The 26,808-nt window shown below is 34.4% G+C and overlaps 1 protein-coding gene across 2 annotated transcripts in view; it reads left to right on the forward strand.

Annotated features, from left to right (window-relative positions):
* The first annotated feature begins 329 nt into the window (after positions 1–329).
* LOC105067139 (N-deacetylase and N-sulfotransferase 4) overlaps positions 330–26,808 on the forward strand; it is a 233,919-nt gene continuing 207,440 nt past the window's right edge. For both annotated transcript variants that reach the window (XM_010952611.3, XM_074341827.1), the window contains exon 1: positions 330–739. The gene's annotated coding sequence lies outside the window, so the exon portion shown is untranslated. The remainder of the gene's footprint in view (positions 740–26,808) is intronic.

The following is a 26,808-nucleotide window of genomic DNA, read 5'->3' on the forward strand; positions in this document are numbered from 1 at the left end:
AAAGTGGAATTTTACTCTCGAATTTCGTGGGAAATAGTCCAACTGTACAATGAAAGATTATGCAAATCCTCAAGGAGCATCTAATCAATCACCGTGGTGTGAGAGGAATGCAGCTGATCGCTGAATTAGCTTCTGTTGGAACGTATTCATGTGTAACATCCCACTGACTGGATGACATCACAAGAGCTCCAGGTCCTTGAAAGTCTTGAGGATGATTAGCTGAAGGAATTGGCTGTTTCTGCCAATCATAATCCGGCAGAGCTGCCTTTATAGTTCTGGAGATGTGAGAGAAAGAGGGAGGGAGGGAAAGACCGACCACAGCTAAACAAGCAGCACAGCAGCAGCAGCAACAGCAGAGCAGGAGCAGCTGGTATTCCGGTGATTAAATAGTTCTCATAGCCTTTTTCTGTACTCGGTCCGCTCCCTGGTGTAATTCTCGTGTCCAGGAAGGAAGCTGCATTTTAACGGTGTGCTGAACAGAGGTTTGAATCATTCCAGCTGGCTGCTTGTTTTGAAAAGGACAATGTGGGTATAAATAAAAAGAGACTCTGCTGGAAGAGTTGAGATGCTAGGATTGGAGCTAAAGAGTGCGCTCGGAATATTAAGGCAGATTGCACGAACGGAAAGCTCCTTCTAATTAACCTGGAGTCAAGTGAATCTGAATACCGGATATCTCATTTTCTAACTCTGGATAAATTCAAGTTAGGAAAAGAAAAAAAAAATTGAAATGCTTCTCTAGGTAAGTTATTGCTTAATTTGCTGAAACTAAGGTATGTACATTAAATGAATATATGCTGCTTAGCTATGTAAACAAGTTGATCACAATAAAGTTTTATTTGTGAAAGATTTATGTAGAAGCAGGTATTTTTTTAAATCAAATGCGGTGTCCCTTTTCAGCATACGTGTGCTTACCTGTCATTTTATGCTTTGTAGAAGTTATATTTGCACTGTAAATGGAAAATACAGTCTTGCCTGAAAAAAAGGAACTTGAAATATTTGTAAACTGTTGCTGGAAAATTTGCATAATAAACATCTCACTTGATAACAGTTTTAGCCTTTTTGTATTGAAAATGCCGGCATTCCAAACTCAACAGCAAAACTGTGGGGTTATAAATGTTTGCCTGAGAAGTGTTACTGATAACATGGCATTCAAATTACTAGAGATGGGAACTTCTCTCTTTGGGACCTGAGATTTATAGCCACGCTCTGTCCTAATGGTCTGCTTTGGAGAAACAGCTGTCACAGACATTTGAAATCGTATGATACAGTCATAAATTGCTGTTAAAAAAATAGATGCTTTCCTACTAGGTCCTATTAGGAAAGAAAAATAAATTTTTAGAACAATATATGCTATAAGCCCTAAGCACGGATTCCCAGGAGGACAAAAACAGCTGTGTGTTATACCTGTAAGTACTTCCAAATTCCTCATGAACAGAATAAGTTGGAAAATAAGAAATGTTATTCAAATATGGTTTTCATTCAGCTCTTCCAATACCTCTGATAGAGAAAGCTGAAAAAAAAGGGGGGGAGGGGACTTTAAAGCTGTATTTTCCTTGTAATTTGTCCTGATTAATAAGATGCTGTATTTTTCAGTTACTATCAAGAGTACTTTCAAGTGATGATATATTTTGTTCATTATAATAGGTTATACTGTGAGTTCTACTATAGCTCTGAAAAAGTTTCAGTAGTTTATAGTTTATTATGTTTTTTTCAAACTCAGCTTTTCTTGCTTTCACGGTGTCTATCAGAATATTTTTCATCAACTGAAGATCGTAAATGTTTGAAGGAAATTGCATACAAAGACATTGATGTGTTTTCTTAACGATTTTAGTTATGCACTTTCTCACCAACTTCATGGTTCAAATCCTGTGAGTTTGTTGACACAAATGGAAATAGATGAAAACAAAAGTTGCTGTAATTGGTTGAATATCTTCAAAACTAGGAGGCAATAATTTTTTCCCACAAAGACTTAAAAGGCCTTTTTTTATATCAAAAGAATAATTTTAATTTCTTCAATTAAAATATTCCAGTTAGCTATATCCCGATGCCAGGTAGGTGCTGTGTTGGTCATGGTTTTTCATGAAGCAACTAACTGTATGTCAAGAATGTAAGGTCCACTGACTAAAACAGTCTAAGTCTTAAACTGGAATTTATAAAAAAATGAATGATTAATAGGCAAAGTATATTCACCAGTTACATTTATCTCAGTGCAAAAATGAAAATTTAACACCTGCTGAGATCATTGATATTTTTATAATAAGGAATCCTGTGAATATTCATCTTACAATGATCAATATCACACAGCACCTACATTGATAGAAGGCTCATGATAAGCTAGTGGAGAAGATTTTTGGAAACTGAACACTAAACAAAATTATCTTTTTTTTTTCCTTTAAACTCTATCTTAATGTCAGTTGGTCAGCACTAAGATTGATGGTTAGAAAATCCTTTGAAAAAATAATAATATGTATGACTTACTAACTATAACATGAAATTCACTCTTAGAGGGAGGTTATAAATGCAATTCAGAAACTCAGGCATCATTCCTAAATAAAAAGAGAAAACTTCATAAGGATTTTTAGTATTTACTTTCTATAAACTTGCCAATGTATGCAAGTTGCATTTTGTCAGCTGAAGTTATTATCTGAGAAATGTGTCCATTTAAGTGATTTTCCTTAAATACCAAAAGAAAGTAAATGGAGACTATTTTATATATAAATACATAAAAATCCTAATTAGGAATTTTTATATTTGATAACCAAAATCAAAATGCATGTTTATGTATGTATTCAACTCAAAAAAGGACAATCGTTCATATTTTATCTGAGTATTAAAACTATTGTACCTATTCTGCTCCCCCCCAAAAAAATCATTCTTAAGTGAGTGTAGTTTCTTAATTCAAATCCAAATGCTAGCCTTATTTCTTAAAGATGCGAATAAATGCTTCTAAGTCAGATGCTTCTAAGTCAGTAAAATATTTGTACCTAATAGGTCTAACATTTATATGATCCTCTAGCACATTCTGTTTGAGCGGGAAATGTACCACTGAGAATAAAATCCAAAGATCAAACTTTCTGTGCCTCATGTAGTAGTAACTACTCAGGGAGAAAAACAGAGAAGCGTTTTAGCATGCTTTGTTCAAACCAGAAGATTCTAGCTGGTGTTAGAAGATTCCCAGATTTGGGAAGCAGCTGGGGAAACTTATAAAATAAAGCCAGAATATCAGTCCTGGCTGGAAGCCAAGGCAGAGAAGCAGTGCACCCAGAAGGCTAATTCTTTACGGGCTGAAATTCATTGATAACGCATTATGTTTAAAGTCTGACCTGAAGTTGTACTTTTTTTCTCTCTAGTACAAGCTGTGGGATATTTAAGGAACACATATCTTTTCTGAATAGAATACAATTTTAAGATAGCAAAGTTTTCTTCTTTATTAAAGGTTGCTCTAATGAAAAATGTAAATAGTATAGCTGAAACTCTTCTAAAATACAGTTTATACTTAGGAGCAGAAAGAGACAGAGATGAGCTGCATCGCCTAACCATTACCTTGGAGATGACAGAGTGGTCAGAAATGCCACACGTGGATACAAGCCCAAAAGAAGTGTGAAGGTTTTCTGAAAGTAACTGGCCTAGCAAAATTTACAGAAGTAGACATGCTAAAACTGAGGTAGTGTATGTCTTGTGAAGCTAGACAACAAAAGAGAAAGCTACTCTCATCCATTATGTATTCCAAATAACTAGGAAAAAGGGAAACCATGTTGTCTGTGAATTTATTTTAAGTTTATGAAGTGAGAGAAGTGGGTCGGGTGGCAGACATAATGCTGCTGCCTTCAGCCATCCGGGAATAACATTTAGTCAACCTTTTCTTTAACACTTCAGGAAATTTTCAGCTATACTGTTACAGGGAATGTCAAATGGACTTTTTTTTTAGTTATTTTGAGCAAACTTTAGACATCAGAAGTGTCAATTGCAGTACAGAACTTTTATAAATACAGTCTTATTTCCAAGCTTTCTTTATCTCAGTTTTCTAAGGAATGCTATCACATTCTAGAGTTGACAAGTCTAAAATTTCTTTTAGAATAATATTGAATTGATAACAGATTTTTCCCCAAAGCCAAAACAGTCTGATGATGAAATCCAAACCTATCAATGGCTTTGAGCATTTCAAAACAAATAGATTTTTAAGAATGTGAATAGTAACACGTTATTCATTCCTACTGGTGAAAATGTTTGCAGATATAAACTGATCTATTCATTTCCTTTGCCATCTTATAATTTCTCTGTAGTCAAAATATCCATATAATTCAGACCATGACAGACTATGATAAAATAGCCTACATAAGACAAACTAAATGTTGGCTTTAAACTGACTCACTAAGGAAATTAGCATCTATAGACCACCTTAAAAATATTTTTTCAGGAGATATATTTGATACTTTATAAATATGAAGTGATAATCATGATTAAGTAATTGGAATTAAGGAAACTTGAGAAGAAATGAAGGAGTTAAAAAAGATTGTGTTTGAATGCTTGAGAACTTAATTTGGTGTGATATACTCAGGAGATTTTGAGAAAACAAAACTGAATATTCTGTTAAGTTCTAGAATAAAAACTTCTGTGTCAAACTCAATTTTCACACTTCTTAGAAATTATTGTTTTCAATATTTAAAGAGTTTGATAGGAAGGCAACTTTTAACAAGCTAACACACACCACGTGCACACACACAACAAAAACACTTCTTCTCTTTCCCCAGATTAAGAGAATTTTCCCCACTTTGGACCTTCTACCATCAGATGAAGCTGTGTTGTGCTTGATTTCAAATATTTAACCTCCTCATTAATAGTCTTTAATGCAATGTATTTTCCATCATAACTTTATGGAAGTTGAAAGCTGGGCACATGCGTTCACACAAAAAGTAAATGTAGAAATGCTTCCTTAATCTCTTTTTCCCCACTTTTTTCTCCTTTTCTTTTCCTCCTTTTCCTTCTTCTTTCCTTTTTCTTCCTCTCTCTTCCCTTCCCTTCTCCTCCTTTCTTCTTGGCCCCCCTCTTTTCTCTCTCCCCACTTCTTCCTTTTCTTTCTTTCCTTCCTTCCTCTCTCCCTGTCTCCCTCCCACCCTTCCTTCCTCATTCCCTCCTTTCTCCTCTCTCTTGACTTTTGCCACTTCAGCTCAGAGGCTGTCGTGCAAAGTCCAGGAGCACAGCACTCGTGTTAATACATCAGGTATTATTCATCTGAAGGCCAGGTCAGAACATGGGAATGGGTGGGGAAAAAGGCACAGAAAAAGGGGGTAAGATACGCGAAACAATAAAAGAAAGGTAAGATAGGATGGGAAATTCATGTCAGAGAAGTAGTGATGTTCACCTTAAAATAGTACCTGTTCTCCTACCTATGAATTTCCATTTAATTGACTAAATTCTTTAAGTGGAATCTTTTGCTCTCTTTCCATATGCTTCCCTTTCATCGCCAGTGGAAATTTTTTCATGCAGCAAATGCAGCTTAGTGGCAAAAATAAAATAACAATAAATGGAAATAATCTTTATGCTGGTATTTTAAACCCCCATAAATCATTTTTATATTTAATAGTTTAAACATAGTAACATTCATATGCAGCCTAAAGGCCGACTGCCATGTGCTAATGGAAGAAAAAGAGAGAAGAGAAAGCTATTTTGCACATTAAGATGCTCTGGCTTGACTCCATTCCTGAATCAGAAATTCAATTGTAGACTGCTGATCCACAGAATTTGTCATATTTCATCAGACATCTCGAAAGAGTTCTTCTTCTTGATGTACTGAATAGTCTTTCACGCCTACATAAAAATAATTTAAACCTCAGAAATAAATATAGCGACATTAAAGATTAATACAGGAAAAGGAAACAGATGCAGAAATGCATATGCTCCTGTGAACGCATATAAAAGTCTTAATTCTATTCATTACTCTAAAGTGCAAATGAATAATTAGAATTTGAATTAAATTTCATTTGTTTCCCAACCAGTCTTTCACAAATAGTTATGTCAATCCAATTGAGATTTCACATACTATAATACATAATAATACATAATACATAGTAAATAATACATAAAGTCAAACCCAGGCAATAAAATTACACTTATTAATTCATTTCAACTATTATGTTTCCTGATGATCTCAGTTTGTGAAGCCGCTTTCCTTGAAATAGGGCACTTTTTTAATAACCACGGAAAAGATGCCTAAATTGGTCAGTCGAAGTTTAACTCAATTTAGTATTTAGGTTATTCTCTTTCTCCATCTGGACATATTTTTCACTTTAAACAGAAAAAAAACAGCTTATCATTTTTGTTCAGTAATGTTCATAGTGATAAAAATAATAAATATACATATTATTTTTAACATGGCACCGTTGAAAATACGAGACTGAACAAAACAGCTCTCAGGAGACTTGCATTCTGGTGGGAGAAGAAAGGGAGTAAACAAATGAAGACCCTGTAGTGAGGCTGTTTTGTTCTATGAGATGAACAAGGTGCTAGGTTCAAGGGTGTAGGTGAAAGCTAGAGAGCTGATCAGGAAGTACAGTTCTGATAAACTGAGACTCAGAAAGTCTATTTACCATAGACTATATGCCAAAGTAAGAACATTGCTTCATTTTGTAGACAAAATGTAATGAGGACTAGCAACTCTTTGTAATATGCAAGCTGACAAGCTGAATTTTGACTCCGCCTTTTGATTATTCTCCTTGATTCTGTGAAATTGTCTGGTAGAGTTTGGGGTATGACACATGGTTTACTGTTACTTTCCCTGTAAAATGGAAAGATCAATGTGTTTTAGAAAATGTAATTCTCAACTTTACTTCTACTTTTTACATTCCAAGGTATTTAACAAGTAGTGTGTGAGTAGATTATCTCAAATTATTGTATTTTTTTTCTAGTGCCTGAAAGTTAATGCTATTATTTAAACTCAAGCAACAGAAGAACTGGTCCCCTATCTCATTCTCACAAATTGGTGGGTGTGAGAAGTTGTATTCCAAATCATCACTCGGTTGGCTGGAACGATGGACTTAGCATAATGAACTTACAGAGGGATAAATGTAATTACTGAATTTTTAAAAAAGCATTCCATCAATTACGAAAGTATGTGAAACTCAACAAGAAGCAAAAGTTTAATAAGGCTAATACAATGCTAATCAACCTTAAACTGAATTAACAGAATCACAGCACCAAGAGCAAAGAAACAGTGATCCTAGTTAGCACAGGTCTGACATCATTTTGCCTGCTCGCCCATCTCAGGTTCCTGATGCCTCATGTCGGGAGCAGTCTTCTCTGAGCTTCCTTTCCCTGCCGGGTGGACCACTGTCCTTGCTCTATTCTCGTGATTGTATCACAGTGCCTGTTACCTTGTGATGTAATTATTATGTGTTTATCACCACCCCTCATTTAACCAAAAAACTTGATAGCATGAATGCTTAGAGAGTGTTTGACCAAGAGGCAGATAGCAAGAGTGTGATAAATGTCAAATGTGATGAATGTAAAATGTGACATCTGGGTAGCCTGTCAGGTGAACAAAAGTTGAAGAAACCTTGATATGATATATAAGGAAAAAAAGACTATGGAGAAACAGTATAGGTACCTTTATATGTTGCAGGGCTTTTTTTTCTTAATGAAAATGGAATTTGCTTTAGAGTATGTGGCACCAGCAGACTAATATGAAATATATTGGGATGTAGTTTCTGTCCAATATCAAGAGAAACTGTACATCCTGAAAATCAGTGAGATTTCAGTCAGACAGAGCAATCACAGGTTGGAGTGCTACTTATCCAGAAGACTTCTGTGGAAGGAAAGTCTGCCATGTGTAGATAAATGTGGCTACCAAAGTGTCTTGAGTTTTTCATCATGTGACTGTAAGGAGTGTGGATAAAGGCTTTAGAGTAAACAATCTGCCCACTTCAAATGCAGCTCTAGCATTTAGTTAGAAGACTGGTCAACAAAATTCAAGTAAATAATGATTAGGTAAAATTACATAGCAGGAATATTTGTATTAATCAGGCTGTGTCCTAGAGCATAAAAGCAACTTTTCTTAAAAAGGTCATTTTAAAAAGTGCATAAGCTCTTAAAGAAAATGAAATGATAAATTTCTTAATTGAGCAATGAATTGATTTTTTTTTTATTTAAACATATTGGTTTAACTCCTCATTTGAGCCTATCCAAGGAAGAAAATATCAAAAGATTAGGTGCATGAGTGAGAAAGATAATTCTGGCTTCCATGAACTTCTAAGTGATAAGGATTATAAAGATTGTTTGGCTTCATTGTGACATATGAGTCTTGTTAGAGAAGAGTTGCAGTCATGTTATCAAACTGAATTGATTTAAATGTGAGGTGGCATTACAACACAGAAGGCAGGAGGTAATGTTAAATTCCACCAAAGCTAGAGTTAGAATCTTGTAATATAACCTTAACAAAGCTAATTAACCCTTCTGGGCCTCAGATTCATGATCTGCAAATAATAATATACTTTTTTTAAATATAAAGAATAATAACTACTTCATAGAATTGCTGGGAAAGCTAAATGTGACAATAAGCATAAAGTTCTGAGTGCAATTTTGGAAGCATGAGAGGTGTTAAAATAATAGAAGTAATTATTACTTACATGTGTCAGTACTCTGACTGTGGCCTGCAATGGAGCATTTTGTACTGATTTAAAGAAACCCTTGAGTGATGAGTATTGACTGTTTCCAGTCCTCTTCACTTGGAGATAATGGTCGAAATCACATTTTGCACTGTCTTTACTGTATTTTTGATCACATATTTGAATATTAACAATATTAAATCCATCTTAAAGGATCAAACTTCATTGGTCAACAGTTCAATCTGACTCCACACAGTTTTGAAAATTAACTGAGATTCAAATATCTTAAGGGAGACAGACCATTAACCAGAAGAAAATACTATCAGAAAAAGGTGCCAAACAGTTTGTCTTAATTTTCTGGCATGCTGAAGTAAGGAAAAATGTGGGATTGGAAGAAGATAAGGCAAAGTTTCAGAAACTGAAACTGGATAGAACTAAAACAAATACAAATGTTACTTCACTTGCAATTTTCTCTAGTAAAACACTAAGAACTATTTCATGTGGTGTCTATATTGACATATTTCCTAGAATTTTTACAAAAGTTACTTACGAATGTTTTAAAAGGATGCTAGGTACTGAATCAAAATAATTCTTTCAGGAAGCCTATTTGGTAGAAAATACTGGGAACGTATGGCATGTAAAACATTTTGTTGATCTTCAGGATATCTTTGGGGAAAAGAAAGAATAGGGAAAATGAAAAAAAAATGGTTTTGTTTTACACGTGGAAACCATGTAAACATGTGAAAATTATGCTGCTACATAATTTTACCCAGTTGTTTTCCTGGAACCAGCTTTGAGGTGAGCAGACTGGTTATTATCCACATTGCTTGTAGCCCCACAATGAGAAACACAAGAGAGCTTGGTAACCCCCATCTTACTCCTACTCAAGGCAGGCCTTCCTTTCACAGATACCTTTGGACAATAGACTGAACTTCTCTAAATTACTAATGTTGACCCAGACTGAGAATAAAAAGATACCGATTATATTTTCAGTTTTACCACACACGTGTTGGTATCTTAAATTGACCTTATGGCTTTCACATTTAGCACAAGATCACTTGCACTCCTCCTGTTCTTTTCTCCCAAAGATAGTTTGAAGATCAACAAAATATTCTACATTTCATGATCTCCCAGTATTTTTTACCAAATAAGCTTGGTAAGTGATTATATTGGTACAGTGCCTAACATCCTTTTAAAGCATTCATAAGTACTGTTTGTAATAATTCTAGATTCCACTCATCGAGTATTAAAATAGGAGCCTCTCAAAAAATGTTGCCTCTGAAAAGTAGCAGAATGCTTGAAATCATTCCATGTCTCTTCTCATGAGTTTTTATCATGAGCTTTTTCCAAACTTTGAGAATTGTGTATCCTGAATCAGTTTGGGTGGGAAGATGAACTTCTATATGGAATGTATTTATGTGTGACCAGTCACGTTATTTCTGGTTGATGGCCAAGCTGGTGTTTTACTCTGCAGTATCTAAAAGTTAAAATAACATAAAATACAAAGTAATTATTTAAAAAAAATAGACACAGATTACCAGTGAAACTGAATGGAGCATGTCTGTCTTTGGTAAAGGACTGTCTGACTCTTTTGTGCTGTGTAAAATGAAGAAGCTCTGAGAGAGAAAAATAAGTAAACGGTGGAAATAGTAACTATAAGATATAGAAAAGCCAGTTAGGAAATAGATCAGCAAAAAAAAAAAAGCTCAGTATTTCCATTTCAATAAAGTTCTTTATATCTCTTGTTTATAGCAATGAAATTCTACCTCTTGCCATGTAGGGTGTGGCTACAGATCAGCAGTAACGGAGGAGGACACCTAGAATCAGTCAGAAAATGTGGGCTCACATCAGCTGTGTGATTGGACAGGTGTCTTCGCTTTTCTGTGCATTAAATTCTCCACTTATTCATTCCTGGAGTTCTTTAAAAAAATAATTTCAATAACTAAAGTTTATAGCTGTTTGTACACAGGATAAAGAGTGTCCTTTTAAAAAGAGTTTATTTATATTTCCATTACAAGCAGCTCAAAATCAGTAGTATATAATGTTACACAGATAATATCCTGATAGTGAGATAATATAATGAAAAAAAAAAAACCTACTAGAACTTCCTATAAACTAGATAATAGACTTCAGTTATACTGCCCAAAAACAATCTAAATTTTCTCCAGGCATTTATGTATTGAGTCCTTTAAGAGTCTCTAGATAAGAAAGTCAGTGGTAGAAAAGTGGTTGTTGAAATGAATTTTAGGAGATAGTAATCTTTTGTTACTCTGCTGTAGGCAAATCCTATCAATAATGATAAAGTAATACTTCAATTCAAAGGGAGAATAATTAAAATATTGGAAGTATAGATTCTGAGAGACTCTGGATTTTTATGTAACTTGTGAACATAAATTGTAATACTATTAGTAACACATTAAAGTCACAAATAAAGACAATATAAATTTTTAAGTAATTTATAGTTTAATAAATCCCTTTGTGATTTCTTGAAATTAAACTTTGATACTAAATATCAAGCAAAATTCTTTTTCTCTCTGCTCTATGCATTTATAGGTCAAGAAGTTCTCATATGGTAATTTCATTCATTCATCTCTATATCTTATAGTTTTCTTACCTGTAAGAATAGGAGAGCTAAGTGAGCATTTTATGTTTCATGGATAACCGCTTCCACGATTGTCTGCTGAGATAATTAACAAGGATGCAGATCAATACTAAATATAGTAACAGTATTTAAAGAATGATTATTGAGCTAACCCAAAGCAATTATCAGTTGATGGCAGTCACTTTATTGCCATTGGCTATAAGTTGATTTAACTAAAATGTTGGAAGAAAAATACCAAAAAATTAATACTGTATTGGAATTCTAAGGGCAAAATCGGCATGTCATTCCCCTGCCTGGTCCTGGCTCTTGTTTTCTTCTCTGTTTCAGATCTCTTCCCTCCCCCCTAAAATCCAAATCCTCTCATTCTTCAATGATTAGACGAATTTACTTCCTTCTCTGAGTCCTCTCCTAACTACTTCAAGTCCATAGGACTCTCTCGTTTCCCTGAAATCTCAGCACACCCTTACAGTTTTCACTTGGCAACAAGTTTATGTTTCTATTAACTCTTTCGCTTTTTCTTTTTACTTGCAGTTATTCTTAACTTGTTCACCACCTACTTCCTTCTCAACTCAGCTTAATCTTTTACTTGACTTCACTACACACTGGACATTTTGTTAAGGTCATCAAAGTCAAGGTCAATTTTTCTGTTGTATTTCTTGATTCATTTATAGTGTTCACTTCTTGATCAGACACATTTGTGTCCCTTTGCCTGTAGCTTTCATGGCTGTCTTTCTCTAACCGTAATTCAAGCCGTGTCAAAGGTTTTAATGGTAGACCTATACCCTTTAACTTACCATTCCAGCATAGACCTTAAATTCTATTCTGATATATTTAACAGCCTAGTGGACATTGTTTTTGAATATCTCATAGACATTTCCAAAAAAATGTATTGCGTTCCACTTATTTTCCCTACCCACATCTTTTCTGCTTCCATATAACTTTTTACTTTTCCTCTTATCACACTTGTCATGGTCTATTGCAATTGCCTTTTTACTCCAATGTGTCATGGAATAGATTTCCACTGCTTTGAGAGAGAAGAAGCAATGTTTATCAGGTGAATAGTGCAGCTGTTACTTGGTAAGCATTTAGTAAATATTGAATGAATGAATGTGAAAGTCTGAAGTCTTTTGGAGATTTTTTCCCCTCTCCATTCAAATACCAAGTCATGAAATTCAAATACCATGTCATGAAATTTCTCTTTCTTATGTGACAGAATAATAAGAATTCATATGAGAATGTTCACAATATTGCCCCTCCAACAGAGTAAAACATTCACCCATTCCATTTCCCCCCTTAAGAGAAAAATACTTCGTTTTCTGAGTATAAAGTTAATTGATCAATATAATAGAGTCTTAAAGGAAATGAGTAAGAGGAAAGGGAAAAGAAGAAATAGTGAATTAGTTGGCAGAAAGGAAATTTTGTCATGTGGGATTTCCACAGTAGCTTTGGGGTACAGGAAAATTGAAAGTAGGAACACCAACATTTTAGAAGTGTCATTTTGTTTTATGAATTGGAACTCTAATGCTGTTTAGAAAATGTGAGTGAAGAACATAATTTCTTTCAAATAAATTACTGTAACTCTTATATTGTGCTTCTTAAACGCATCTAACTGTGCTACCCAAATGGGGCTACAAATATATGAGCTAAAAAATTATATATAAATGCTGTGAAACTTCTTACACTTAAAAAAAATGCACTTCACTTTTTAGAGCAGCAAAAATGATCAGGAAGTACACAGAGTTCCATACACCCCCCGCAACAGGGATACATACACATGCTCCCTCCCTCACCGCCAACATTCCTTACAATTGATGGGCCTACATTGACACATCATTATCACTAAAGTCCATAGTTTATATTAGGGTTTATTCTTGGTTCTGTATATTCTCTGGAGTTTGACAAATGTGTAATAGATGTGTTCATTGTTGCAGTATCACATGGAGTAGTTTCACTGCCCTAAAGATCCCTGTCCTCCACCTGCTCATCCCTCCTTACCTATTCCCCCAACTGACAGCTACTGGTCTTTTTAGTGTCTGTATAGTTTTGCCTTTTCCATTTGTCATGTAGTTGGAATTGTACCGTATGTAGCCTTTTATAACTGGCTTCTTTCACTTGGTAATGTGCATGTTGGATTTCTCCATTTATTTATGTGGTTTGATTGCTCAGTTCTTTTTAACACTGAATAATAGTCCATTATTTCATTATTTGGTACACATGTACCAAAGTTTATTTTTTTATCCATTCATTTACTGAAGGACATCTTGGCTGTTTCCAAGTTTGGGGAACTCTGAGTAAAACTGCAATAAACATCTGTAGAGAGGTTTTCTTGTGGATGGAAATTTTCAACATTTTTGGGCAAATAACAAGTTGCTCAACTGCTAGATCATAAAAGGTTATGTTTAGTTTTGTAAGAAACCGTCATAGTGTCTTCCAAAGTGTCTGTACCACTTTGCATTCCCACCAGCAATGAATGAGATTTCCTGTTGCTCCCCATCTATCTCCAGCATGTGGTGTTGCCACTGTCTGGGGTTTTAGCTATTCTAACAGTGTGTAGTGGTATCTCATTGCCATTTTAACATGCAGTTTCCTAATAACATATGATGCAGAACATCTTCCCATATGTTTATTTGCCACCTGTATATTTTCTTTGGTGAGGTGTCTGTTCAGGTCTTTGGCTCATTTGTAAGTTAGGTTATTAAATTTCTTATTGTTGAGTTTTAAGTGTCCTTTGTATATTTTGAGTAACAGTCCTTTATCAGGTAATGCCTGCTACAACTATTTTCTCCCAGTCTGTAGCTTGTCTTTTTTTTAAATTGAAGTATAGTCAGTTACAAAGTGTCAATTTCTGGTGTACAGCTAATGTCACAGTCATGCATATACATACATATATTCGTTTTCATATTCTTTTTCATTAAAGGTTATTACAAGTATTGAACATATTTCCCTGTGCTATACAGAAGAAATTTTTTTCATCTATTTATATACGTAGCTTGTCTTTTTATTCTCTTGGGAGTGTCTTTCACAGAAAAGGCTTTTATTTTAATGATGTCCAACTTATCATTTTTTTCTTTTATGGATTGTGCCTTTGGTGTTGTATCAAAAAAGTCATCACCAAAGCCAAGGTCACCTAGATTTTCTCCTGTGTTGTCTTCTAAGAGTTTTATAGTTTTTTCATTTTACATTTATGTTTCTGACTCACTTTGAGTTAATTTTTTAGAAGGGTAGAAGATCTGTGTAGATGAATATTTTTAACATGTGGTTGTCCGGTTGTTCTGTTTTCATTTATTGAAAACCTATCCTTTCTCCACTGAATTGCCTTTGCTCTTTGCAAAAGATTAGTTGACTGTCTTTGTGTGGGTTTAATCCTGGGGGCTCTATTCTGTTCCATCGATCTATGTATCCTTTTGTTTGCCAATTACACACTGTCTTGATTACTGTGGCTTTATCATAAGTCTTGAAATTTGTTAGTGTTAGTCCTATGACTTTGTTCTTCTTCAGTGTAGTGTTGGCTATTCTGAGCCTTGCTTTCCATATAAACTTTGCTTGCTCTTTTTAAAATCCCTATCTCTATTTTGTTAAGTCTTCATCTGGACTATTGTAATCAATTCTTAATTAGTCTCTTGTCTCATGGCTCCAGTCTGTCCTCATACTCCCTCAAATTTTTTTTTTAAAAAACAACATTTACCATGTCAGTCTTGAAATTAAAGTGTTTCAGTCGTTGTCCAATATTTAAGGCAATGGTAAATCTGTAACATTTTGAATAACATCCTTTATCTTCTGGTGCCTACCTCTCTTTTCAATTCAATTGCCTACTGTTCCCTTTTAAAGTAAGGCATAGACACTGAGAATAGAAGAGAACAAGAGAGAATAAGATAATAACATCCCTGATTCAAAGGCTGAATTCTAATGAAAATGATAGACAAGAAAAAAAAAGTAATATTACTGATATAGTATAATAAGTTGTTAAAATCACACACATACACACAAGAAAAACAAAAGGAGAGGTTAAGAAGTGTTGGGAGGGGGCTTGCAATTTTGCATTGGGAGGCCAGAAGCAGATATACTGAGAATATTACATTTAAGTAGGACTAAAAGAAATGAGAGTGTATGTCATGTTTACACTTGGAGACAAGTATTCTAGACGGAAGAAACAGCAAGTGCAGAGGCCCAGAGCTAGGTATCTGAAGAACACTGCATGCTCACAGAGAACAATGAGAAGTCCGGTGTGGATGCTGACAGTTCAGTGAAAGAGAAGTGGTAGATTAGGTAGAATTGTATAGACCACTCTATGGGTTTTACTCTTACTCTGAGTGAAACGAGGGAGCCCCGTGAGAGTGGAGGTTGATCAGAGGATCAATTTGCCTGATGTACATTGTAAAACGAATCTTCTGGCCAAAAATCTGATATAGGGGAAGGGTTGAGGCAGAGATCAAATGGGAGGATATCTCAATAATCCAGTGGAGACATAATGCTAATATGGACTAGGGTGATAGCTGAGAAGATTTTAAGATGTGTTCAGATTCTAGATATATTTTACAGTTAGAGCCAGTGGGTTGAAAATCAAGTGGGTCTGGTGGGAAAGAAACAGAGGAGTCAACTAACCCCAGGAGTTGGGGGGGGGTTGTTTGTGCATATGTGTGTCCCTAAGCAAATAAAATGACAATGCTATCATTTACTTATCTGGGGAAACTGAGAGGAATCAGTTTGAGGTTAAGAAAATATCTGGCAACTAGATTGGGTTTTATTCAAGTCTGAGATGTCCATTAGATTTCCAAGTGGAAATACCAAATAGTAGTTGAATATACAAGTAGAAGCAAGTAAAAGGTTTAGTTGGAGATGTGAATTTTGAAGTCAGCCTCTAGGCAGTGTTTAAAACCATGAAACAGTGTGAGGTCACCAGGTAAATGAATGCAAATAAAAATTAGGTTCAAGTGCTAAGCCCTAGGAAACTAACTCCACATTTGGAGGACAGAGAGATGAGAAGAAATCGGAAAATGTGACTAAGAAGTTATAGAAAACCAAAAATATATGATTTCCTAGAAGTTGGGTAAAGATAGTTTTTGTGTGGATAATGGGATAATTAGTGATGTAAAATACTCCTAATAGGTAAAGTAAGGTGAGGAGTGAGACCTGACAGTTGGATCTCACAACATAAATTTTTTTGAGCAGTTTTGATAAGATGATGAGGGTTGCCTGATTGGAGCAGGTTCCAAAGAAAACTAGACACATTATTCCAAAGAGTTTTTCTATAAAGAGAAAGAATGGAGGAATAGCTTATGGGGTAAGTGAATCATGAGAAAAATAATAGAATGTTTATATACTAGTATGAATATTCAATAGAGAAGGAAAGCACTGTGGCTGTGGAACAGAGGAGAATATTATTAAAGCAGTGCCTCCAATGATTAGGTGATAAAGCCCAGAACTGATACACAGGGGAGGGTTGTTCTTGGCTAGAATGGAGGATTCATCCATAGGAAAACATCTACTCACATAAGTGAGTACCTGCACTATGGAAAGTCTTTATGCTTGCTACTGTGTTCTCCATGTAATAGAAAATAAGATCATCAGCTGAGAGTGAGGGAAAGGAAAGAAACAGAAGTTTGAAGAGAGAGGACAAGGTTATAAAACAGTCATATAGGAGAAGAGATAATGAATGGACTAAGAAAATGTAGCATGGTTGACAGCAGCATTGAAGGGCCACTTGAAGCTACTAATCAGGAATTTAAGGGGAGACCAGTTAGTTTGGTGAAGTCCCATCTATCTTCAGAATAGCAGGTGAATTGTGAAATTTAGTCTTGTTGTTTAGACAAATGTGACTGATGAAATAAGAGAAGATAAAAGGATTTAAGAATAAATTAAATGGAATGAATATAATTATTGATTATGAAATTTAAGCTGGGTGGGAAGGGATGTGAGGCCATGAGATCAAGAGTAAAAAGTGAAAGGATCATGCCTTAAAGTTGAAATATTTTTGAAGTTGGGGGTGACAGGTGAATTGAGCTAAAAGGATAGGAGATTGATATTGCATAGCAGACTATATAAAATGAATGTTATGAATGGGTTACAGTTATACAGTTGTTTGTTATGATGAAAAGCTCTAACACATAACTATGGGACTAGGTGGCAATGGCAGGGAGAAAGACAAGAATATTAAAGAGAGGACTTAAAAACTGAGTGTATCCCATGGTAGGAGGATCATCTATAAAAATGTCTAGTAGTTTTTAAAAGAACATTATCCAGAAACTAAGATTCCAAGGGTTGAAGGAGCCTAACCCAAGCACTAGTTGACAACTGCTATAAGGAGACAAGGTGTGTGCTATGGTCTGACAAGATGAAAAGTGAGAGATTTTTCAGGAGTAGGAATGGAGAATAGTCTAGAATTAACAATGAGAAACAAGAAGAACATCTAACCAACCTTCTGACCCAGTGGTAGCAAAAATAAATCACCAGAGGGGTCCAAGGTCCTCAAGGGAGGGGCAGGTTTCAGAGCTAGAAGATGAAGAAAACTTTCAGAAAAGAGTTTCACTGTCTAGGGAAAGAATTTTGCTCATAATTTACCATGTATTCTGAGAAGCACAGTGAAAGGTTTAAAAAAGATGGAGAGGGTGGAGAATAGGACCATAAAATCATTTTCTAGAATGATAAGCAAAGTCCTCAGAGTCGTGAGTGTATGTGGTGACTGACATGGTCAGGAAAAAAATGGCATTATGAGAGGAGTTGTGAGGGTCCCTTTACGATGAATTATGTCCTGAGGGGCCCAAATAATCAGCAATAATCAGGCTATAAGAGTTGGATGGGGTGGGCCATGCAAAGACGAGTAGGAATCCGGTGGACAGTTAAAGGTCTCCGTCATAGTTTTGGAAGCTTTGATTCATTTCCTAATGTTAAAACCAACCCTGTATTTCACAGCTACTAAATTAGTTTTCTAGGGCTACCATAATAAAGTAGCACAAACTGAGGAGCTTAAACAACAGAAGTTTATTGTCACACAGTTCTGGAGACTGGAAGTCTGAGATCAAGGTGTCAGCAGAGCCCTGCTCCCTCTGAAGGCACTCGGGAAGGGTCTGTTTCAGGCCTGTCTGTGGCTTCTGACAGTTCCTTGGTTTGTGGCAGCATAATTCCAGTCTTCGCATGGCATTCTCCCTTTGCATGTGTTTGTGTTGAATTTCCCCATTTTACACTTTCCTTTTCACCATTCATACGGGTTTAGGGGTCTGCCTTACTCCAGTATGCCCGCATCTTAACTTAATTAGTCACACCTGTAATAGTCTCATTTCCATATAAGATTCTGAAGTACTTGGAGTGAGGACTTCAATGTACAAATTTGGTGAGGGACACAAGTCAGCCTGCAGGAGCTACTCTCAGCTTTTTTATAGATCGCTGGTTTGCTTTATAAATACTTTGTTTAGAATTTTTGCATCTTATATTCATGGGTCATATTCCCTACAATTTCCTTTTTCATATTATCCCTTCATCAGTTACTACTATCAAGGTTACAGTAGCCTGATAAAATGGGGTTGACAGGTATTACTTTTTTTTCATGTCTCTGAAAAAGATTGTATAAGATTGGAATTATTTGTTCCTTGAGGCTTTGATAGAACCTTATGGTGAAAGAATCAGTTCCTGGAGTGTTCTTTGTGGAAATATTTTTGACTGTTTATTCAAATGCTTGTATTTTGCTTTATTCATTTTGAGGTTTCTTTTATATCAGTTTTATTAAGATACATTTTCTCAAAAGTTCATTTGCTTAAACTCTTGAAATTAAAACATTTTCTTATCAATTCATCAATAATTTTATTTTTTACTATCTGAAGGAAATGTTATCTTCTCATTCTCATCCCTATATTTTATATCTTATTCATCTCTTTTTATCTTAAAACTTGTCAAATTTACTAGCCTTTTTAAAAGAACCAAGTTTTAGGTTTGCTTTTTATTGTATTTTTATTTGATTATTTTCAGTTCATCTCTGTTATGTCTTTTCTTCTACCGTCTGTTATTATTTTATTATTTTCTAATTTCTTGAGAAGAATGCTTAGCTTATTAGCTCATTAATTTTTACACTTTTTTCTAGTGTATGTTTCTAAGGCTGTAAAATTTTCTATTATGATAGCATAATTCACAAATTTTGATATATGTTATTTTGGATATAATTTTAAACATATAATATATATTCGTCTTTTTCTTTGCCTTAAGTTATTTAGGATTATGTTTCTTAAGTTCGTAATAAATTAGAATTTTCTAGTTGTTATTAGTTTCAAGATCAATTATAACATGGTTATAATATATCTCTGTGTGGTTTTTAGTTCTTTGAAATTTATTGAGACTTCCTTGGGACTCAGTATGGTTAATTTTTGTAAATATCTTCAAGTTCAATATGCATTCTACAGCTGTTGAGCACCATACTTTAAATATGTCTTTTAGAGCAAATTTGTTAATCGTGTTGTTTAGGTATTCTTAATCTTACTAATCTTCCGTCCGAATTTTCAATTTATTTTTGAGAAATGTCAAACCCATCCTCTACAATTGGGAATTTGTAAATGACACCTTGTAGTTTGGCTTGTTTCTGCTTTACATATTTGAGGTTAAGATATCAGATGCATTCGAATTTAAATTTTAATGACTTCCTAGTGAATTGAACTTTTTATTTTAAAGTGATTTCTGTATCTCTAGTAATTCTTTTTGCCTTAACTCTAACTTCCTGATATTTACATAGCTTTATCAGTTTTCTTTTAATTAAAATATTTCTGATATATCTTTTTCCAGATATTTACTTTCATACATTCTTTTTTATGTCACTTTTAAACAACATATAATTGGATTTGTAAGGTTTTTTTAGTCAATCTGCCAATCTTTGTTTTTAAAAGATAATTTATATTGAATGTAATTACTAACATAAAGAGACCTATTTATTTTGTGTTTTACATTAGTCTTACCTATTTTAGGTTTCTTTTCCTCCCCTTTATTCTTTTCTTAATTGAATATTTTCTTACATTTCATTATTTCTCCTCCGCTCCTTTGGATATGTATTCTTTATTGGTTTCATTAGCAATCAAAATATGCACACTTAACAACATCTGAAGTCAATTAATATCATGACCTTAATACAGGGTTCTTAGAACATCTTCATTTACTCCCTTCTGACTTCTAGGGTATTGTTCTTATTTCTTTCAATTAGTCTTTGAGTTTATTTTTAATCCCCTAAGACTTTATTATTACAATTTTATGTATTTAAGGTCATTTAGATTAAATTACATTGTATCAATTACTTTATCTTTGCTCTGTTCAACAATTTGAATACTCTTCCTATGTATGAGAAATTCATGATTTTAGAAGTTTCCATTTCTACACTTTACATACTAGATAATTATTTCCCAGCTCCCCTCAGTCAAGGCATGGACATGCCAACTACAAGTGTCTACTCAGATGTACCACTACCAGACTTGGAATCAGAACCCACTGAAGTGAAGAAACCAGTCCAGAGCAGATTCCCTTTAGGCTAGGCTGTCTTCACCTACGTCCATGGTCCAGAGACATCAGTAAAAGAGTCTCTTCAAGAACTAATCTCAATAATGACAATGCTGTTTGTGCAATATTTTGCCTATGGACACTTTTTCCAAATGGACCTTTATGATTTGGGGTGTGTGTGTGTGTGTGTGTGGCCTTAACTGTAATATGAACAGAATGATGTAACTAAATCTAATTAAGAACTATTTTTGGATTGTGTCTTTCAATTACCTTGATGTTTAAATTCCAATTATAGTTCATAGGTTATATTACCATCTGATTTAGTACTCATTTATGATATATTCTGTGATATTGAACATCATTTCTTAGTCTCTAAAAATACTTTTCTTTAAGAAATTTTTAAATTGAGAGATGACTAGATCATGGTGTTTACATTTCTCTTTTGTGTCTAAGTTGTGCTTATTATTCATTTTATGTTACTTTTTTACTCTTAAGATTGTTAAAAGGAGTTAATCATTTAAGAAGATTCAAATCTTCAAAAATCATGTCTTTTAAGAAAAATGAAATTATTGCACAAACATGATTGCATAACAGAGAAATGTAAAACTGAATGGTAATTCTGTTACACACAAAAAAGCATATTATTGTATTTACTTAAGATACAAATGCATATATCCTAAAGAAAATGCTAATTTGGAAATAACATATGGTAAAGCTGGTTTTATACATCTTTGACTTACAGATATTATACTTCTATCCCCTTAAGAAAAAGATTTAGATCTTAAGAGTTTGCAAAAATTAGCAAGCTATTAAGAAGAGCTGATAGTTCATTTATCTTTTGGGGGGCACAACAGCAAAAAATATATATATTTAATTAAAAAACAGAAATAAGAACTCAGAAACAGAATCATACAAGCAATATAATACTGGTTGTTTATATCAAATATGAGGAAGACATTAACTAAATGTATCAGTGTATAGTTGTGGCATAATTGGTGTTTTAACAGTAAAAATCAGTGATGTTTCTTTTATCTCAGCAGCAGGATACTCTCCTGAGAGCAAAGTTACCTGTGAGCTCTGTGCTTAGATACTTAGCACTTAAGCTGGAAGAGGAAGCACTATGGGTCTATTTTTGCAATAAAAGCAAGAACATATCGCCCTCTTGTGTTGAAAAAGCCAGGAGACTCAAGGATTGCTTACAAATACAGGAATAATGCATTTTCAAAAGCAAATGTCGTATTTTCTCTTTTCAGATAAATTTGATACAACAATATTTAGATTAACATTTTGAATTCTAGAAAAACAAATGGCAAATATGATTGATTAACCTTTTTTATGTCCTCTGTTTTTAAAAAAAATGACTAGATTATTTAACATTTTGCTGTTTTTTTAAAAAACATATTACATTTTATTGTAGTTTTAAACTTTATGAAAAATGAATTAATTATAATACTTTATCTCCTAGTATTTGTAATAACTTTGCTTACATTATAAAAAAAATTAGTTGTAAGTATTCTTTTAATTGTTAAAAAAGCAATGAGCACAATTCTGTAGCATGGGTCACCCAATTGGCAAAGGAGACTTTATGCGGTTTTTGTAGCAAGTGTGTGCCTAGTGAAAAATCTTTTCATTTCTCTAAAATGCAAGATTGAGGACTATGAGAAAAGTTTGTTAGAAAAAATCTTTTAGAAAATGTAAATAGGAAGTTAATGATCAAGGCAGAAAGAATAACTTTAATCATTATATTCAAAAAATGAAAGACTGAGACAAAGTAAATTCTGGGGGAAAATATACTAATATTAATATAATCCAAAACTTTCCAGACTCCCACTGTGTGTGGGCACAAATGGGGTCTGGTTAATAATAATATCCTATGAATTACTGGCTCCTCTCTCTTGTCATGCAGTCGTTTCTGTGTCCTTCAGGGTCTCACTTGTGCTTGTCAAATGGTAGATCTATCCTGGCTTTCCTGCCTGTCACCAGTCTCAATGCCCAGAAATCACTGAATGTCTCAGCAAGGCCACTGCTGCAGGTGCCCACCGTGGAAACACCGGTGTGCATGCAGAGCTGTGGCTTCCTACACCCCCAGTGCTCCATGTGCATGAGGGTCTTGAGAAAATGTTGCAGATCATCCCAGACAAATCCATGAGTGCGTGTTTGCCACTCCCTAAAGACTCAAGTTGATTGGAGATACCACAGCCTGTCTCAGGGGGAGACAAAACTTTGACATGTGGGGATCCTGACAGCCTTTTTAATCCAAGTATTTTATTCTCTTTTTCAATAACAGATTAATACGAATTTGGTATTTTTAAAGAATTACTTACATATATAATATCTTCTGACGAATTTGGACTCTTCAGAAACAACTGATGTATCATAATATCCTAGTCATAAATAAACTTAAGAGATAATTTGGAGCAATTGATTTTCAGGTTTTCAAAACCTTAGGCTTAAATTCTGAAATCATTTCTCCAATAGGACGATTACAAATACCATAACATGGAATATCAATTTAACTGATTTAATCAAGATTACTAAGGTTCAACTACATGTCTAATTTAGTTTTGGGTTATGCTTGAGGGAAGAGAAAGTATTTTAGTGTGAAAAGAAATTAATATACAGACTAGGCTACTGAAAATGTACCGACAATCATCAATGGGAAGACATGTAAATCAGTTAAATAAAAATGTAAAATTATCATAAAAAAGATATGGGCAACATATTCTCCAGCTATTTAGAGGAAGAAGGATTACTAAGGACTAACATGAATAGGGATGGCTTCTTATTCACAAGATTATAGAATTTAATGATTTTGAAGCAACCTTAATGTTATGAAATTCACCTCCTTTTAAATTTTCCTTACATGTTTTATGAAGATAGTACATAGCTCCTACAGAAAATTTAAATATAGAAAAATATAAGGAGAAGATGATCAATCTTTTGATGAGTAGCCTTTCAAATCTCCCCTTTTGGATGGGTACATGGAAACAAAGATAAACAGCTAAGTTCCTTTCTTTTTCCAATGAAGAAACTGAAGCTCAGACTTGTTCTCCCACACTGCAAGTCTCTGGAAAGCATATGAACTACTCCTTGGGGTAGAGAAAGAAAGTTAATATATGAAAGATGTGAATAAATTCACTTAGCATGATTATTTTGTGCATGTGAAAAAGACTCTCTGCTTGACCAGACTTTAGGCAGGCTTCTGAACCTTCTCCCAGTTGTGCACTTTCTTCGCAAAATCTCGTTTTAGCAAGAATCCTGCTAACTCCATTCAGCCAGAACCCCTCACTCTTAATATCTGGTCACCCTCAGTATCTGATCAGGTTTCCCATCCTCCACCGTCCCCTAGATGATATTGATAACCCTTCCCTGCCTTCACCAAGAATCCTGTTAGGGAGTTTTAGATAGAACCACCCTTACATATAATGTTTCCTCTTAGTAAGTTTCCAGGCACTGACTCCCACTCTGCTGCTTGTCTATAAATTCCTGTTTGTCCATACTGTACTTGGAGTTTAGCCCCAACTCTCTCCCCCACCATAAAACCCCACTGCAGTGGTCCCTATACCCGAATAAAGGTTGCCTGACCACCTTTAAGTGTCGTTTTGTTTTGTTAAGATAATGATATACAAGGTGGTCTACAACATGCTGAAGGCTCAATTCGGAATAAATCACCGTCCCCTCGCTCCATGGAAATTCATGGATAATTAAATTGGAATGCCCTTTAATAGAGGCGGCACTGAGATTGCACAATGGAGACACACTCATCTGAACTAGCTGTTGCAGGGTGAGGAAGGGAGAGGGAATTTCTTGATGTGGTTTTATCTAAACTGAATTTCTAAAGGTGAAATCGAGCTGGTCAAACTTAGAAATAGGAGACACATATTGATCATTCTAGAACTGCAGATTGTTTAGCATGTAAAGTACAGGAAGAAAGAACTGTGCAAGAGAAAGCGTAAAGATTTGACTCTAATGGTGCAAAGAAAGAGGAAGGCAGTTGCTAGTATTAGGTGTGGGGGTAACTGTAAGAGGAAATTTTACAAAGATGGATGTGAGTTAAATTTGTTAAGGAGAGTTTATCTGGAATCTTAAACTAAGATAAACAGAGGCCAGGCAGATAGACTTAAAGTAGTGAGCAAATGGGATAGACTAAAGCCATTCAGATGTTAAAATATTATAATTACTGGACAAAACACATGCAAATGCTGTTTAGATCAAATTACAAACATGGTTAGCCCCGGTTTTTGACTAAATCCTCAGAAAAGAGAAGTTGAAGTTCTAGGAAAGAGGTAAAGACAGAAGCAAAAAGAAGTGACTTTACAAGCAATACACATTTTCTACAGAATCAGGAAGCAAATAAGTAAAGTGAGCGATTCTTTAGGTTTGGGAAGCATTGATGTGAGCACCTTCGCTCCCTGGGTGGCGTTCAACTAGTTCAACCCTCACTTTTTATTTTCTTTGTTAGGGAATTAAGTAGTGGAGCTACCAGGCTTAGGAAGTTACTGAAATCATCAAAATATAACAAGTTGGGGCAACAGAAATGAAAAAATAATGATAGATGTAAGGATTTCTCAAACATGTTTCCATTTTATTATAACAAGTTATGTTCTAATTTTAAGTTAAAAGATAGAATTAAAAATGTATGTTTTTAGCTCACAGAGAAAAAATGTGACAATGAATATACATATGTTCATGTATAACTGAAAAATTGTACTCTACACTGGAATTTGACACAACATTGTAAAATGATTATAAATCAATAAAAAATCTTTAAAAATGTATGTTTTGTAATGACAACTACAAAAAAATAAATTACATAAAGAGAAAGGACTAGAAAGAAATACATGAGGTTTTTTGTTAAGCAATATTCATATTATTTTTATTTTCCTGGGTTTTCAAATTTTGCATGCTTTTGTAGGAGGCAATTTACATACATTGGGTAAAGAAAAAAAGTAGGAGTGTCAGTTTTTTAAAAAATATTTTTCAAATTATCTTTGTAGATGAGACAATTTATAGAAAAAGAGCCTGCTTTTGAGAGAAAATTGTTAATAAGATTATGTCTAAATAAGGAAGCATACCATGACATTGTATTTCCTCAGTTATCTTTCATAGCTCTCCTAGAAATTATTTATATTGAGAGAAAATAAAATGGAGATAAGAAATGGAAATATTGTTAATGCCCACACTCTTCACGTTAATTCTATTAGCACAAGCTTTACACCAATAACTTAAAAACCATCCCCTATTAAAAAAAAAAGGTGGGGAGACTTTCTAGAGATGAAAGGAGAATAGATAGTAAATAAAGAGAAGAAATTAAGAACAAATGAAAGCAAAGTAAGTTTGGTGTTTTTCATGATGATATTATATACAGTTGAATATGCAGATGTGCCTGCAAAATAGTAGGCTCTTAATAAAGGTTAGTAAATTTATGTGTTGAATGAATGTTGGATGAATGTCTTTGTTTCTTACCTAAGGGAGAAAATAGGAGCATCTCCAAACTTGAACTGAATTTTACACAGCCTCTGGTCTTACTTGGATCATGAATGCCCCATGGTATATAATACCCCCAAGTCTAGCCGAAAATGAGACAGAAGCTACAGATCTATTGAAAGTCATCCCAAGTTTCTACGGGAATTTTCTAGATTTCAGGTAACTTTAGGATGGATACAGGCATTCCAAAGCTGTTTAATTCTATTTAATTCTGGACCATACTGAAGATATTATTTCAGTACTGTTAAGGCAAAAAATCAATAATGAATTTTCGGGGTTTTTTGGCTTTTTAATATGTTTTTGTTGAAGTATAGTCAGTTTACACTGTAGTGTCCATTTCTGGTGTACAGCACAATACTTAAGCCATATAGGAACATACATATATTCGTTTCCATATTCTTTTTCACCGTAAGTTACAGTTCCTTGTGCTATACAGTATAAACTTCTTATTTATCAGATTTTGTGAGAATCATCCTGTATTTTGAAATGAGAGACACTCTGCCAGAGTTCAGCAGGTGTTCTGTGCGATTCAGTGGGTTTGTAGACGTAATTCTTGGTGTATTTGTGGGAGAGGGCGAGCTGTGAGTCTCTCCACGCCGCCATCTTGGCTCAACCCCCAATAATGAAATTTTGAATATTAAAATAAAACAGAGT

Source organism: Camelus bactrianus, chromosome 2 (assembly GCF_048773025.1).
Source record: "Camelus bactrianus isolate YW-2024 breed Bactrian camel chromosome 2, ASM4877302v1, whole genome shotgun sequence".
NCBI classification, from domain to species: domain Eukaryota; kingdom Metazoa; phylum Chordata; class Mammalia; order Artiodactyla; family Camelidae; genus Camelus; species Camelus bactrianus.